Source organism: Carlito syrichta, unplaced genomic scaffold (genome assembly GCF_000164805.1).
Source record: "Carlito syrichta isolate Samal-C Ts95f unplaced genomic scaffold, Tarsius_syrichta-2.0.1 Scaffold313876, whole genome shotgun sequence".
Classification (NCBI taxonomy): Eukaryota; Metazoa; Chordata; class Mammalia; order Primates; family Tarsiidae; genus Carlito; species Carlito syrichta.
Window position 1 is genome coordinate 598902 of NW_007257972.1, and position 12280 is coordinate 611181.

Consider the following 12280-nt stretch of genomic DNA (forward strand, 5'->3'; position numbering starts at 1 on the left):
GTTGAGGGAAACTGCTAGGGGAGGGAGGGGCATACCTCATCAACAAGGGTACCTGCATAGTCAAGGTTTGTATACCTAACCCTGAATTGTGGCCCACATCTTTATAATAAAAAATAATAATAAAAGAAAAAAAATTCAAAGTTACCTGCATATACAAGAATCACATAATTCTAACAAGGTTTGTAATGAAAAACAGCAGTTCCCTATCATCTTCCTTCTACTTCTCCCTGTTGAAGAGGCAATTGGTTTCACATCTTATAGTTAATTATTTTGATATCTATCTCCATGCTCCATATCCTAAATAGCATGTGTTATAATCCTATCTGTCTTTCAAATTTTAGGTGTTACATCCCATACATTCTGCTATGGGAGCAGGGGACTTTGCCCTTTTTCCTTCCCCCTGACCAGTAACCCCAACCACAGACCTATAATCCTTCCTATTCTTCCATCCTCCTGATGTGATTATAATTTTGATTAATTTTGAGTGTATATATTAAGATTATGTAAATATCATTCACAGATTAGTTTTCCTGCATAGCTCTGCTTTCCAAATTTCTTTTTGCCCTTGGTTTTCTAAGTGCTTATTGTTATGTTTGTGTTCCTCCCAAATTTATATGTTGAAATCCTACCCCTCAAGGTGATGGTATTTGGGGGTGGGGCTTTGGGGAGACTAGTAGGTCAAAACTCTCAGAAATGGGATCAGTAACCTTTTAATAGAGGCTCAAGAGAAATCTCTTGCCCCTTCTACCATGTAAAGACACAAAGAGAAGGCCCTGTCTATGAACCAAAAAGTAGACCCTCACCAGACACCAAATCTATGCCTTTATCTTTGACTTCCCAGTCTCCAGAACTGTGAGAAATAAATTTCTGTTGTTTTTAAGCTACCTAGTTCATGACATTTTAGTATTGTGCCCCAAGCAGACTGACAGTAGTTTTCACTAGTTCTAGTAACTTTTCACAGTTGTGTCAATTACCCCTCAAGATGCTCAGATGCAGTAGGTATTCTGTTGATTTCATCTTCCTGAAAAGGTCTTTCTCAGTGCCTTCTGAGCTCTGTGACCCGCAGTGGCTGCCTCCTATGGCATGGAGCCACAAGGCTGGTTCTTCCTTCACAATCACCTTCAGGGTTCTCTTCACCTTTTTCTCTGTGTTAGATTGTCTTACTTCTTTTTTGGATTCCTCTTTTGTTTTGGCAGATTAAAATCTCCTTTTATGAGAAATGGCATACAGCAGTTAAATTTCTTGAGGTCGTGCCTGTCTTACGATGTCCTTGTTTCCCTGACACATGACCGATAGTTTGGTTGAGCCTAGAATTCTTGGTTGGAAATAATCTGCCCCCAGTGTTTGAAAGACATTGTTCCATTGCCATTCAATTTCCTGTGTAAATGTTGAGAAGTCTGAAACCATTCTGATTTCTCATACTCTAACCATTTCTCATAACTCTAAAACTTCTGTGATCTTCTCTTTGTTTCCAGTGTTCTTAGATTTCACAATGAGGTACCTTAGTGTTGGTCATTTTTTGACCATTGTGCTGGGCACTTAAATTAGGGTACTTTCAACTTGGAAACATATATCTTTCAACTCTAGGAAAATGTCTTGAAAAATGTTTATTTCCTTATCCCTGTTTTTTCTCTTTTCTTTCTCTTATAGGCACACTGACCCTTCTGTCCTTTTCCTTTGTCTTTTTTTCTATTTTCTGCATTCTGATAGTTTTTTGGCTTTATTTTCTAACTCTTCTATTGAGTTCTTAATATCTGCTTTCATGGCTTTATTTTACAAGAGACTTTTGGGGGTAAATGTTGTGTTCTAGATGGGTGCCTTTCTATAATATCCTGTTCCTATTTTATGGTGGCAATGTCTGACAATGTTAGAAGTTTTAAAAGTTTTCCTCTTATTATAGTTTTTATTTTACTCCAAATTTTTTATTTTGTTTTGTTCCCTGCTTTTTTTTCATCTCTGTATTCCATGTTAGAGCATTTTCTTACACCTGGCAATCATTCGTTATCTACTCATTTTTAAGACTGAAACACTAAAATCCTGATTAGATTCTCTGAGTTCATGCTTAGGACTTGACTATGACCTTCCCTGTGGGGTGAACTAGTTGGGAAAAGCCATATCTCAGTCATCTTTTGTTTATTTTGTCTTGAAATAACTAGATTTCCCAGAGATTTCCAATCTGCTTAGAGAATGAGAGAATGGCTGTCAGTGCAGGAAGATGCCTGGGATCTCAGCCTTCAATATGTCCTCATTCATTTCCTTCCCTCAAATTGCTACTATAAAATTTCCAAACATACAGAAAAGTTGAAAGACAATCACAACAGCTACCTCTGTATCCTCCATCTAAATTCAACAATAGCTAATAGTTTGTTGTATTTGTTCCCTCTCCCTCTCTCTTTGAACCTTTGCAGGTGAGACATCATCATGGACTTCACTCAAATATTTCAGCATATATCTCCTCAAATTTGGAACATTTCTTAATTTGATACATGTGGTATCTAAGAAAAAATAATACTTTTAACACTTAATCCCCAGTTCTTATTCAAATTTCCCTAATTGTCATAAAAATGCTTGGAAGTTGGGAAGGGTGTCTGACTAGTTCTTAATTTGCAATCCCCTCTCATCATCACCAGCACCAAAAACATGTACCTTTAATCTTGCTGCCAGTTGGACTTGGTGCGCTATTTCCTGAATAATTTTGGAAGGATTCTGCACCACATATTGGATCATTTTTTGCCATTTCCCATGGCTAAATTAGGGTTCATTTTCCCCATGTGTGTTGTGTTGAGTAAGACCATATTATTTGTTTAAAATAGAGCATATTTGAATTATTCACAATAGCAAAAAACATGGAACCAACATATATTTTCTTTCTTTCTTTCTTTCTTTGAGTTGGAGTCTCACTCTGTCGCCCAGACTGGAGTGCAGGGGTACGCTGCCGGCCACTGCAGCCTTGACCTGCTGGGTTCCAGCGATCCATGCCTCAGCCTTCCAAGTAGCTGGAAGTGCAGGTGCACGCTATCATGCCCAGCTAATTTTTGATCTATTGTAGAGATGAGGTCTCACCAAGTTGTGGGCGGGTCTCGAACCCGTGGGCTCAGGCAATCCACTCACCTTGGCCTCCCAAAGCACTGGGATTACAGGATGAGCCACTGAGCCCAGCCCAACATGTATTTTCAAACATATATTTTGTGCTGCCATCGAAAGTGAACTGGATAAAGAAAATGTGGTACTTATACATGATAGAATATTATGCAGCCATAAAGGAAAACAAAATTATAGACTTGATGGCAACTTGGATGGATTTAGAATCTATAATACTCAGTGATTTATCACAGAATCAAATATCTGAGTACCACATGTACTCATTCATAAGTGGACCCTGAATATTTATTATGATAGTATAACAAAGGGACTGGCAGTAGTGGGACACTTCCAGGGGAAGTGGGGCATATAACATCAACAAGGGTACCCAAACTTTACCTGTATGATAACCACATATGTACCTAGTCCTGAATTGTACCTCACATCTTTAAAGTCAAAATAAAATAAAACAGAGCATATTTGAAAGCACTGGAACTCAGAAAATGATTCCCAAAGGTATGGTACCTTGACATGCTGAGTACTTTAGGCTAATGGAGATGGGAATGACTCAGAAGCAAAGTCTTTCTCTGATGTTTTCCTGCACTGTTGCAAAAGTCCTCAACAAAATACTTGCAAACCACATCCAACAGCACATCAAAAAGAGAATTCACCAAGATCAGGTGGGCTTTATTCCTGGAATGTAAGGTTGGTTCAACATATATAATCAATAAATATAATCTACCACATAGAATTAAAAACAAGAACGCCATAATCTTCTCAATAGATGCAGAAAATGCATTCCGTAAAATCAACATCCTTTCATGATAAAAACCCTCAACCATCTAGGCATCAAAGGAACATACCTCAAAATAATAAGAGCCCTCTATGGCAAACCCTCAGTCAATATCATACTGAATGGGCAGAAGTTAGAAGCATTTCCCCTAAGAACCATAACAAGACAAGGATGCCCACAGCCACCACTCCTATTTAACCTATTACTAGAAGAATTAGCCAAGGCAATCAGGCACGAGAAAGAAATGGAAGGTATCCATATAGGAAAAAAGAAAGTTAAATTATCTGTCTTTGCAGTTTATATGATTCTATATTTACAAAGCCCTAAAGATTCTACCAAAGACTCCTTGACCAGATAAGCGACTACAGTAAAGTTTAGGGATACAAAATCAACACTCAAAAATCAGTAGCATTTCCATACTAATGATGTTCAAGATGAGAACCAAATCAAGAATGCAATCCCACTTACAATAGCACACACAAAAAAGAAAAAATATCTGGGAATATAATCTAACCAAGGAGGTAAAAGATCTCTACAACAAGAACTAGAAATCACTGCTTAAAGAAATTAAAGAAAAAAACATTCCATGCTTATAGATTGAAAGAAACATTGTAAAATGTCCATACTGACTACAGCAATCTAAAGATTCAATGCAATCTTTATTAAACTATCAGCATCATTTCTCACAGAACAAACAATGCTACATTTATTATTTTATTTTATTTTATTTTTTGAGTTGGAGTCTCACTCTGTCACCCAGACTGGAGTGCAGTGGCTGCTCCCGGCCACCGCAGCCTCGACCTGCTGGGCTCTGGCGATCCTTCCACCTCAGCCTTCCAAGTAGTTGGAACTACAGGTGCGTGCTACCACGCCCGGTTAGTTTTTTTGATTTTTATTGTAGAGATGAGGTCTCGCCAAGTTGCCCAGGCGGGTCTCGAACCCGCGGGCTCAGGTAATTCTCTCACTTCAGCCTCCCAATGCTGGGATTACAGGCTGAGCCACCGAGCCCGGCTCCAAATAGATTTTTAAGTAATCAGTTATCATAAAGAATTTATTTATTTATTTATTTTTGAGTTGGAGTCTCACTCTGTCGCCCAGACTGGAGTGCAGTGGCGGCTCCCGGTCACTGCAGCCTCAACCTGCTGGGCTCTGGTGATCCTTCCGCCTCAGCCTTCTGAGTAGCTGGAATTACAGGTGCGTGCTACCACGCCCAGCTAATTTTTTGATTTACTGTAGAGATGAGGTCTCGCCTGCCCAGCTGGGTCTCGAACCCGCGGGCTCAGGCAATCCACTCACCTCAGCCTCCCAAAGGCGCGGGATTACAGGCTGAGCCACAGAGCCCGGCTACAATGCTACATTTATATGGAAGCAAAAGAAGAGCCTGAATAGCCAGTCTAAGGAAAAAAAAAAAAGTAAACAAACAAATAGCAATTCCAAGTAAAAAGTACAAAGTCAGAGGCATCATATTACCAGACTTCAAAATTTCACTACAAGGCTACGGTAGCCAAAGCAGCATGGTTGTGGTACAAAAATATCCACATAGACAAATGGAACAGGAGAGATAACCCAGAAATAAAGGCACTGATCTACAACCAGTTAATCATTGATAAAGTTGAGAAAAATTAAACAATGGGGAAAGGATACCCTATTCAACACACAGTGCTGGGAAAACTGTTAACCATGTGCAGAAGATGAAATCCTAGAAGAAAGTCTAGGAAATACTCTTCTGGACGTCACCTTAGGCAACAAATTTACAACCAGGTCCTCAAAAGCAAATGCAGCAAAAACAAAAAATTGGCAAGTGTGACTCAATTAAATGAAAGAGCATCTGTACAATAGAAAATATCAACAGAGTAAATAGTCAACATCCAGAATAGGAGAAAATACTTGCAAACCATGCATCTGACAGAGGCCTAATATCCTGAATCTATAAGGAACTTAAATGAATTGACAGGAAAGAAAAAACAAATAATCCCATTAAAAAGGTAGCAAAGAACATGATCAGACAGTTCTCAGAAGAATACATACAAGTAGCCAACAAACATGTGAAAAAAAAGCTCACTATCCCTAATTATCAGAGAAACGCAAATCAAAACCACAATGAGATACCATCTCACACCAGTCAAAATGGCTAGGTTGTGGAGAAAAGGGACTGTTGGTGAAAATGTAAGCTAGTTCAAATCCTGTGGAAAGCAGCTTAAACATTTCTCAAATAACTAATAATAGATGTGTCATTTGACCCAGAAATCCCACTACTGGGTATAAACCCAAAGGAGCATAAATCATTCTCTCAAAAAGATACCTACACTCATATGTTTATCACAGCACTATTCACAATAGCAAAAACATGGAACCAACGTACGTGCCCATCAACAGTGAACTGGATAAAGAAAACATGGTACATCTATACCACAGAATACTGCAGCCATGAAGAAGAATGAAATCATGCTTTTTGCAGATGTGGATGGAACTAGAGGACACTATTCTAAGTGAATTAACACAGAAACAGAAAACTGAATCCCCCGTGTTCTCATAAGTGGTAACTAAGCATTGAATACACATGAATGTAAAGATGGTAACAACAGACACTGAGGACTCTCAAAAGTGGGAAGGAGGGAGAAGGGAAGGGTTGAAAACTATCCATTGGGTACCATGCTATACCATTTGGGTGACAAGCTTACTAGAAGCTCAAACCTCACCATCTTACAATATACCCATGTAACAAACCTGCATATGTATACCTTGAATCTAAAGGAAAAACAAAAAAAACACATGAAACCTTTCCTGTTATTTTATGGAGTTTTGTGAGTAAAGGTAATTGCATGTGTTCAATTAATGCATCACTTTTACCTCAATTTAATTATCTTGAACTCACTTTGATCATTTTGTATTTGAACCGTATCTAGTTATTTTAATGTTCTGGAATGCCTTGCTTCATAGACGATAAGACTTCTAATGCTTACTCTTTAAAATTTTCACGACCTATAGTGAAGTATTTTATATGTTTAACAAATATCTATCTTTTTTTTTAATTTGATTAGAGCTTATCTCATTGTTTACTTCAAACACAAAATATCAAATAAGTGTTGGGCAAGCCAAAACTAGAAGATATATGATAAAGGATGTTAAGATAGTTTTGAATTAAATTCTAAGGTTTACTGCTCCCTATACCTGAAATAATTTTTCCTAATATCTGTATGAAAATTATACTTATCTTAAAGGTCCACCTCAAATCTGCCTCCTCCTTTAAGTTTTTCCCTGATAATTTCTTCACAAAAAGTAACTTCCTCTAAAATCTTGTGACATCCACTATTCATATTATTTGTGGCATTTATTCTATATATCTTATGTATCTCATTTTCCCTAGTGAAGTGGACTTCACATTATTTGACTGCAACCCACTTGAAGACATATATCTTGTATCTCAGTATACATATATGTATATAACAGCATACACATACATATCACATGTATCACTGAAATAAGAGTGCCTGAAAAAATACTTCACCTAGTATGTGTATATGTACAAAACAGTACAAACACACATATAACACATATATTACTGAAATAAGTGCCTGAAAAAAATACATCACTTTACTTAGCTGCATCCTGATATATTCTAAATTGCTATCTTTTACTTTTTAAAAAGTGCTGCTAGACTCCCTCAAAATTGACTTCTTGACCCTCTAATGAATTATGACCCCACAGTTTAAAAAGCATTGCTCTAGTGTACGGCTTCTTAATCTGGGACCCATGTATATAATTCACCAGTCCATAGTTGGAAAAATAATTACACATGTTCCTATATACCTCTTACTGAAATTTAGAATTTCATTTTACTATGAATGGAGGTAACAAACTGTGCTAGTACTAGCAGCATCTCTCTGTCACCAATAGTAATCATAGATATTTTCATATCATATTATGCATATTGTGGGTATCTTGGAATATCTTTTATACTCATCATTATTGTGGAATTATTAAAGTTATGAGACCTGTTAGTTATTTATACATTAATTAAAAAGAACCAATATTATATCACAAGTTTTTTTTGTAAAAGTTTGATAACTGTGTTTTAGTATAAATGGCTTCCTTTGTAAGCTAAGTTTTAATTTTATACCTTTATAAACATTCTGAGAAGGAGTCCATGGGCTTCACCTGACTACCAAAGGAGTACAGTACAGAAGAAGGTGAAGAGTCCCTCCGAGAACACTGTAAATTTCCTGAAAGCAAATATTTGTTCCAGCACCTTTCATGCATGAAAGGCCTAACAAATATTTGTTACACAAGATAAGTAGAACCCAGAAATATCTAGTCAGACATAAGTCAAATAATGTTATGCTAAAAAGCAAATTTGGCAATTTATAAAAGAAGAGATAGTGGGCTAGAAGCTCTAGATTAGTCATTTGCATAAACTTCCTGTCCTAGGAGTTTGCTATTCCTTGGGATTTAAATTAGAGGGCAGACTGTAATTCAAAGTGAACAGACAAATCAAATAGTTAAGTAAAACAATTATTTCTTGGACACTTGTAATTTGAAAATCACATCTATATTGAACACATGACCTCTCTGTACAAGGAATTTAAAAATGAATATTAAATAAAAAGTGTCATGAGGGCACAGATGTTTCAGGACATAACAAGCTGTGTGGTCTGGTGAGAAGGCTGATTTACAAAAGAAAATAATGGAACTTAAGGCTTGACCCATCAACTGGGCTAGATTATGAAAGGCTTTGAATGCTAAAGCAAGGAGGCAGGACTTTATTCAACAAACATTTAAGACTTATCTCCTATAGGAGACTTTTGCATCAGAGACATGACAAAGGTAATGTTTTAGGAAGCTTCCTCTGAGAGCATTATGCAGGAGGTACAATATGTTGTCTTCAGTTGCTACTATTCTCGCCCTATTTGGAATCTTATACTTGTTAATACTTGAAAGACACTTCCAATACAGCCTCAAACTCAGTGTTGTGCTTCCAAAACCAAACTAATCTTCCTGCAAACCTGAGACCCCTCAATTTCCTATTCATGCAATAACATACTTTCCTGGAAACTGGATCATCTTTGATTGTTCCCTCTCTATCACCTATGTTTCCTTCCTCTGGTCGATTCCATTATGAACCTACAACATTCATGTATCTTCAAAATACATGTATGTTAACCCAATGATAGAAGATTAAATTTGGAACCACAAAATATAATTTCTTTAAGGAAAATCTTACCTTTTGTTATGTGCAGTAAAAAACACAACTGGACAAGCCAACATTGTGCTTTGTGATTCTTCCATCCCTTCAGAGACTGGTTCTCAGGCTGTGCTAATGAGGCAGTTTATTGTCTTATGTCCTCCTGAGTTCTACTTGTAACTTCTGAAGTGATAAAATTATCAGTGCTCTGTTAAGGTAGATTTGGTGAAGTAGTTAAACCTTTTAAAAGGTAGGGAGAAATTAAATAAAACAGGTAAACACTATTCTACACACATATTTACATATAGATAAGATGATGTGAGAACAAAGAAAGTTCTGTGTTTATATATAGTTACAATTTTAAGTGCTGATTGCCACATTCACTCTTTTTCACATGACTTAGTACTTAGTCTCTTTTATTGTTTAAAGTCTCTTCTCAATTCTCCAGCTTTTCTTTTACCAATTTCAAGGAAACTTGTTATGACTGGCTTTTACTCTGGAAGCATCTGTTGTTGGGTGACAGCTGTTCCTCTCTAAGATCCTTTTGAGACATACAGTAGCTTTGAATTTTGTAATATTGAACAAAGTAGATACTTTTTTAACTAATTCAAAATACATCAAAGCTTGTTCATGAAATGCCACCATCTTAAATTAGAGATAGTTCTTCTCTAGGGTGTTTGAAGTATGATTTGTGTATGAGATAAAGAACAAAGGAGATGGCCAGAAGGTTCCTCTTCTAAGACCTCCTTGTTCTTTTTCACCATCAGCAGAGTGTCTGATCTTTATCAGGACAGAGACTTCAGCTACCCAGAGTTTCTGTGTAGTTAATGTTTAAGGAATGAGAGAACTCATGTTTATTGTATTTAGTCCCTGGTGCCTTCCTGAATAATCCAAAATTATGCAGGACAAACACGTTATCCTGTGTGGTCAGTGATTCCTAGATTCTATTGAATCGGGAGATTGCTATAGTAGTTTCTCAATCTTGGCATTTTTTACTTTTTGGGTCAAATACTTTTTGTTGTGAAGGGATATAGTGTGTATTGTAGAACATAGAACAGCATAACTGGCCTGTGCTCACTAAATGCCAGTAGCAAAAAAAAGTTATGACAAGCAAAAATATGTTCACGCACTGCCAATTTCACCCTGGGGGAAAAGTGCCCCAGGGTGAGAACCACTGTAGTATATAAAGGGTGGTAGGTGGCAGTTACTTAGCCTAAAGTTATAACACATGCTTTGATTTTTCTCTATTCTTTCATGCCATTTTTTGGCATATGTTATACTTCCAAGTATGGCAGCATTCATTTGTGCTAAATTTATTTGATATACTTCTTACTCATTTTTTGTTATATTTCACAATTGAGTTATAACAATTTTCTCCCTCACTTTTTCTCATTACATTTAAAACATCTACCAGTTTCTCAAAGGTCAGCTCTATGGAACTTTTATTCTTACTATATTATGTTTTAGAAAAGGAAAGAATTAACACAAGTAGAAAGTTAGGAGAAGAAGCTAATTTATGGGGAACATGAGTTCTATTTTAGTCAGGTAAAATTGGAAGTGACAGTAGAATAGACCTGGGAGTCAACAATATAGTTGAGAAATGAAATTAAGAAGTAACCAAAAGAAAAACGAAAAAAGCTCAGAGGACTGAAGATTTAAGCCTTAATGTGAAACTATAGAAATGAAGTTAGGAAAAAGAGAAAAGGACATTTATAGATTGAAATAGTAACAGCTAGTACCTGAATAATAATTAGGTGAATGACAATCCTACCACAGGGGTGTTAATAAAGCTCCACAACTGCTGGAAAAAGGAAGAAATAAAGAAAAAAGTAAAATTCTACTTTTTGGTTGTACATTCCAAAAGATCACTGCAGGGACTTGGTGAAAAAGAAGGGCTTGTGGGTTTGGAATGAGAAGGACAGGAGATAGGAAAGGCAACTTAATAATGCCCCAGGCTTGTGACGAGCATGTATTATGGTAGAACTTCTTTGGTTGTGGTCCATTGAGGATCAGCTGAGGGGCACACGTTCCCTCTCCTGGATAACAGTTGCTGGAGGAAGAGGAAAAGGGTGCCCAATATGGCAATGAATGTCAATTAATCTCTATCCTTCTATTGCCCCTACCTCCTTTTTAAACTTGCCTGTTAATCATGTGATACTCTCCTGGGTGAGATAAACACTTGGTTCCTACAACAGGAAAGAGATGAAATAATTTTATTGTCATATACTCAATATATGACATCAACAGATAACTGGAACGGTCGCCAATTAATGCCAGAAAAAGGAGCTTAGGGTGAACTCCTCTAATACCAAAATCATCATCCTTTGTAGCATGTCTCCAACATCAGGCTGACACCTACCCAACAACTATAAAGTGGGTCAAGTCATTCAGGCCTTGGGATTATAAATCACAACCAACTCGACTTAAAACGGTTCATACGGAAATTCCAAGGCTCAAAACTAGGCGTTAGTCGGGCTTTTTACCGAGGGTATTTTCTGTGGCCGACGAACAGTAACCCCTGCTTTGAAACTTTTACACACGGAGCGCGGAGCCACGTCCCAAGGCGCAGAGGCGCGCAGCCTCCGTCCCACGGCGGCGTGGGCATTTGGCACCGGCACGCCGCCCGCTCCCGCGTCCCGGGAAGCTGCCCCTTTGCCCGGCCGCAGCGCAGCGCGGGGCGTGCACGGGACCGCCTTCCCGGCTCCAGGGACCCACAGGACTGGCAGCGTCTCTGGGGACTCGCTCCCCAGCGGGGACAGCTGCGTTCCCTTTCGGCAGCGGAGCGGAGAACCCAAGGCGCGAAGGCAGCGGAACGAAGGCCGGCGAGCCCGCCTCGACGGAAGACACCCGGGCGGCGACGTGGCTGACGTGAGGGAAGGCGGAAGACTTTCCGCTCCGATCAATCAGGTGGGCAGCAATCTGCGCACGCCCCTTTCCGCCTACCAACCAGCACCTAGACCAAGGGGCCCGCCCACTGACACCTGGAAAAAGTCTTTTAAATCGTATTGCCAGTTTTCTTCCCCCCGACCCCGTCACTTCAGACGCAAAAGAGGAAGACTGAACACAACAGTTCCACAGCGGGTTCGCGAATTCTAGGCGAGACAGGGACAAGCGCGTTCTGGAAGGCAAACCACAACTCCCAGAAGGCCTTGCGCGGAGGCGCCCGTTCGGGAGGAGGGCCGCGGAGCGCGAGGCCGGCAAAGTGGGCGAGGCCTGAGCGCCGC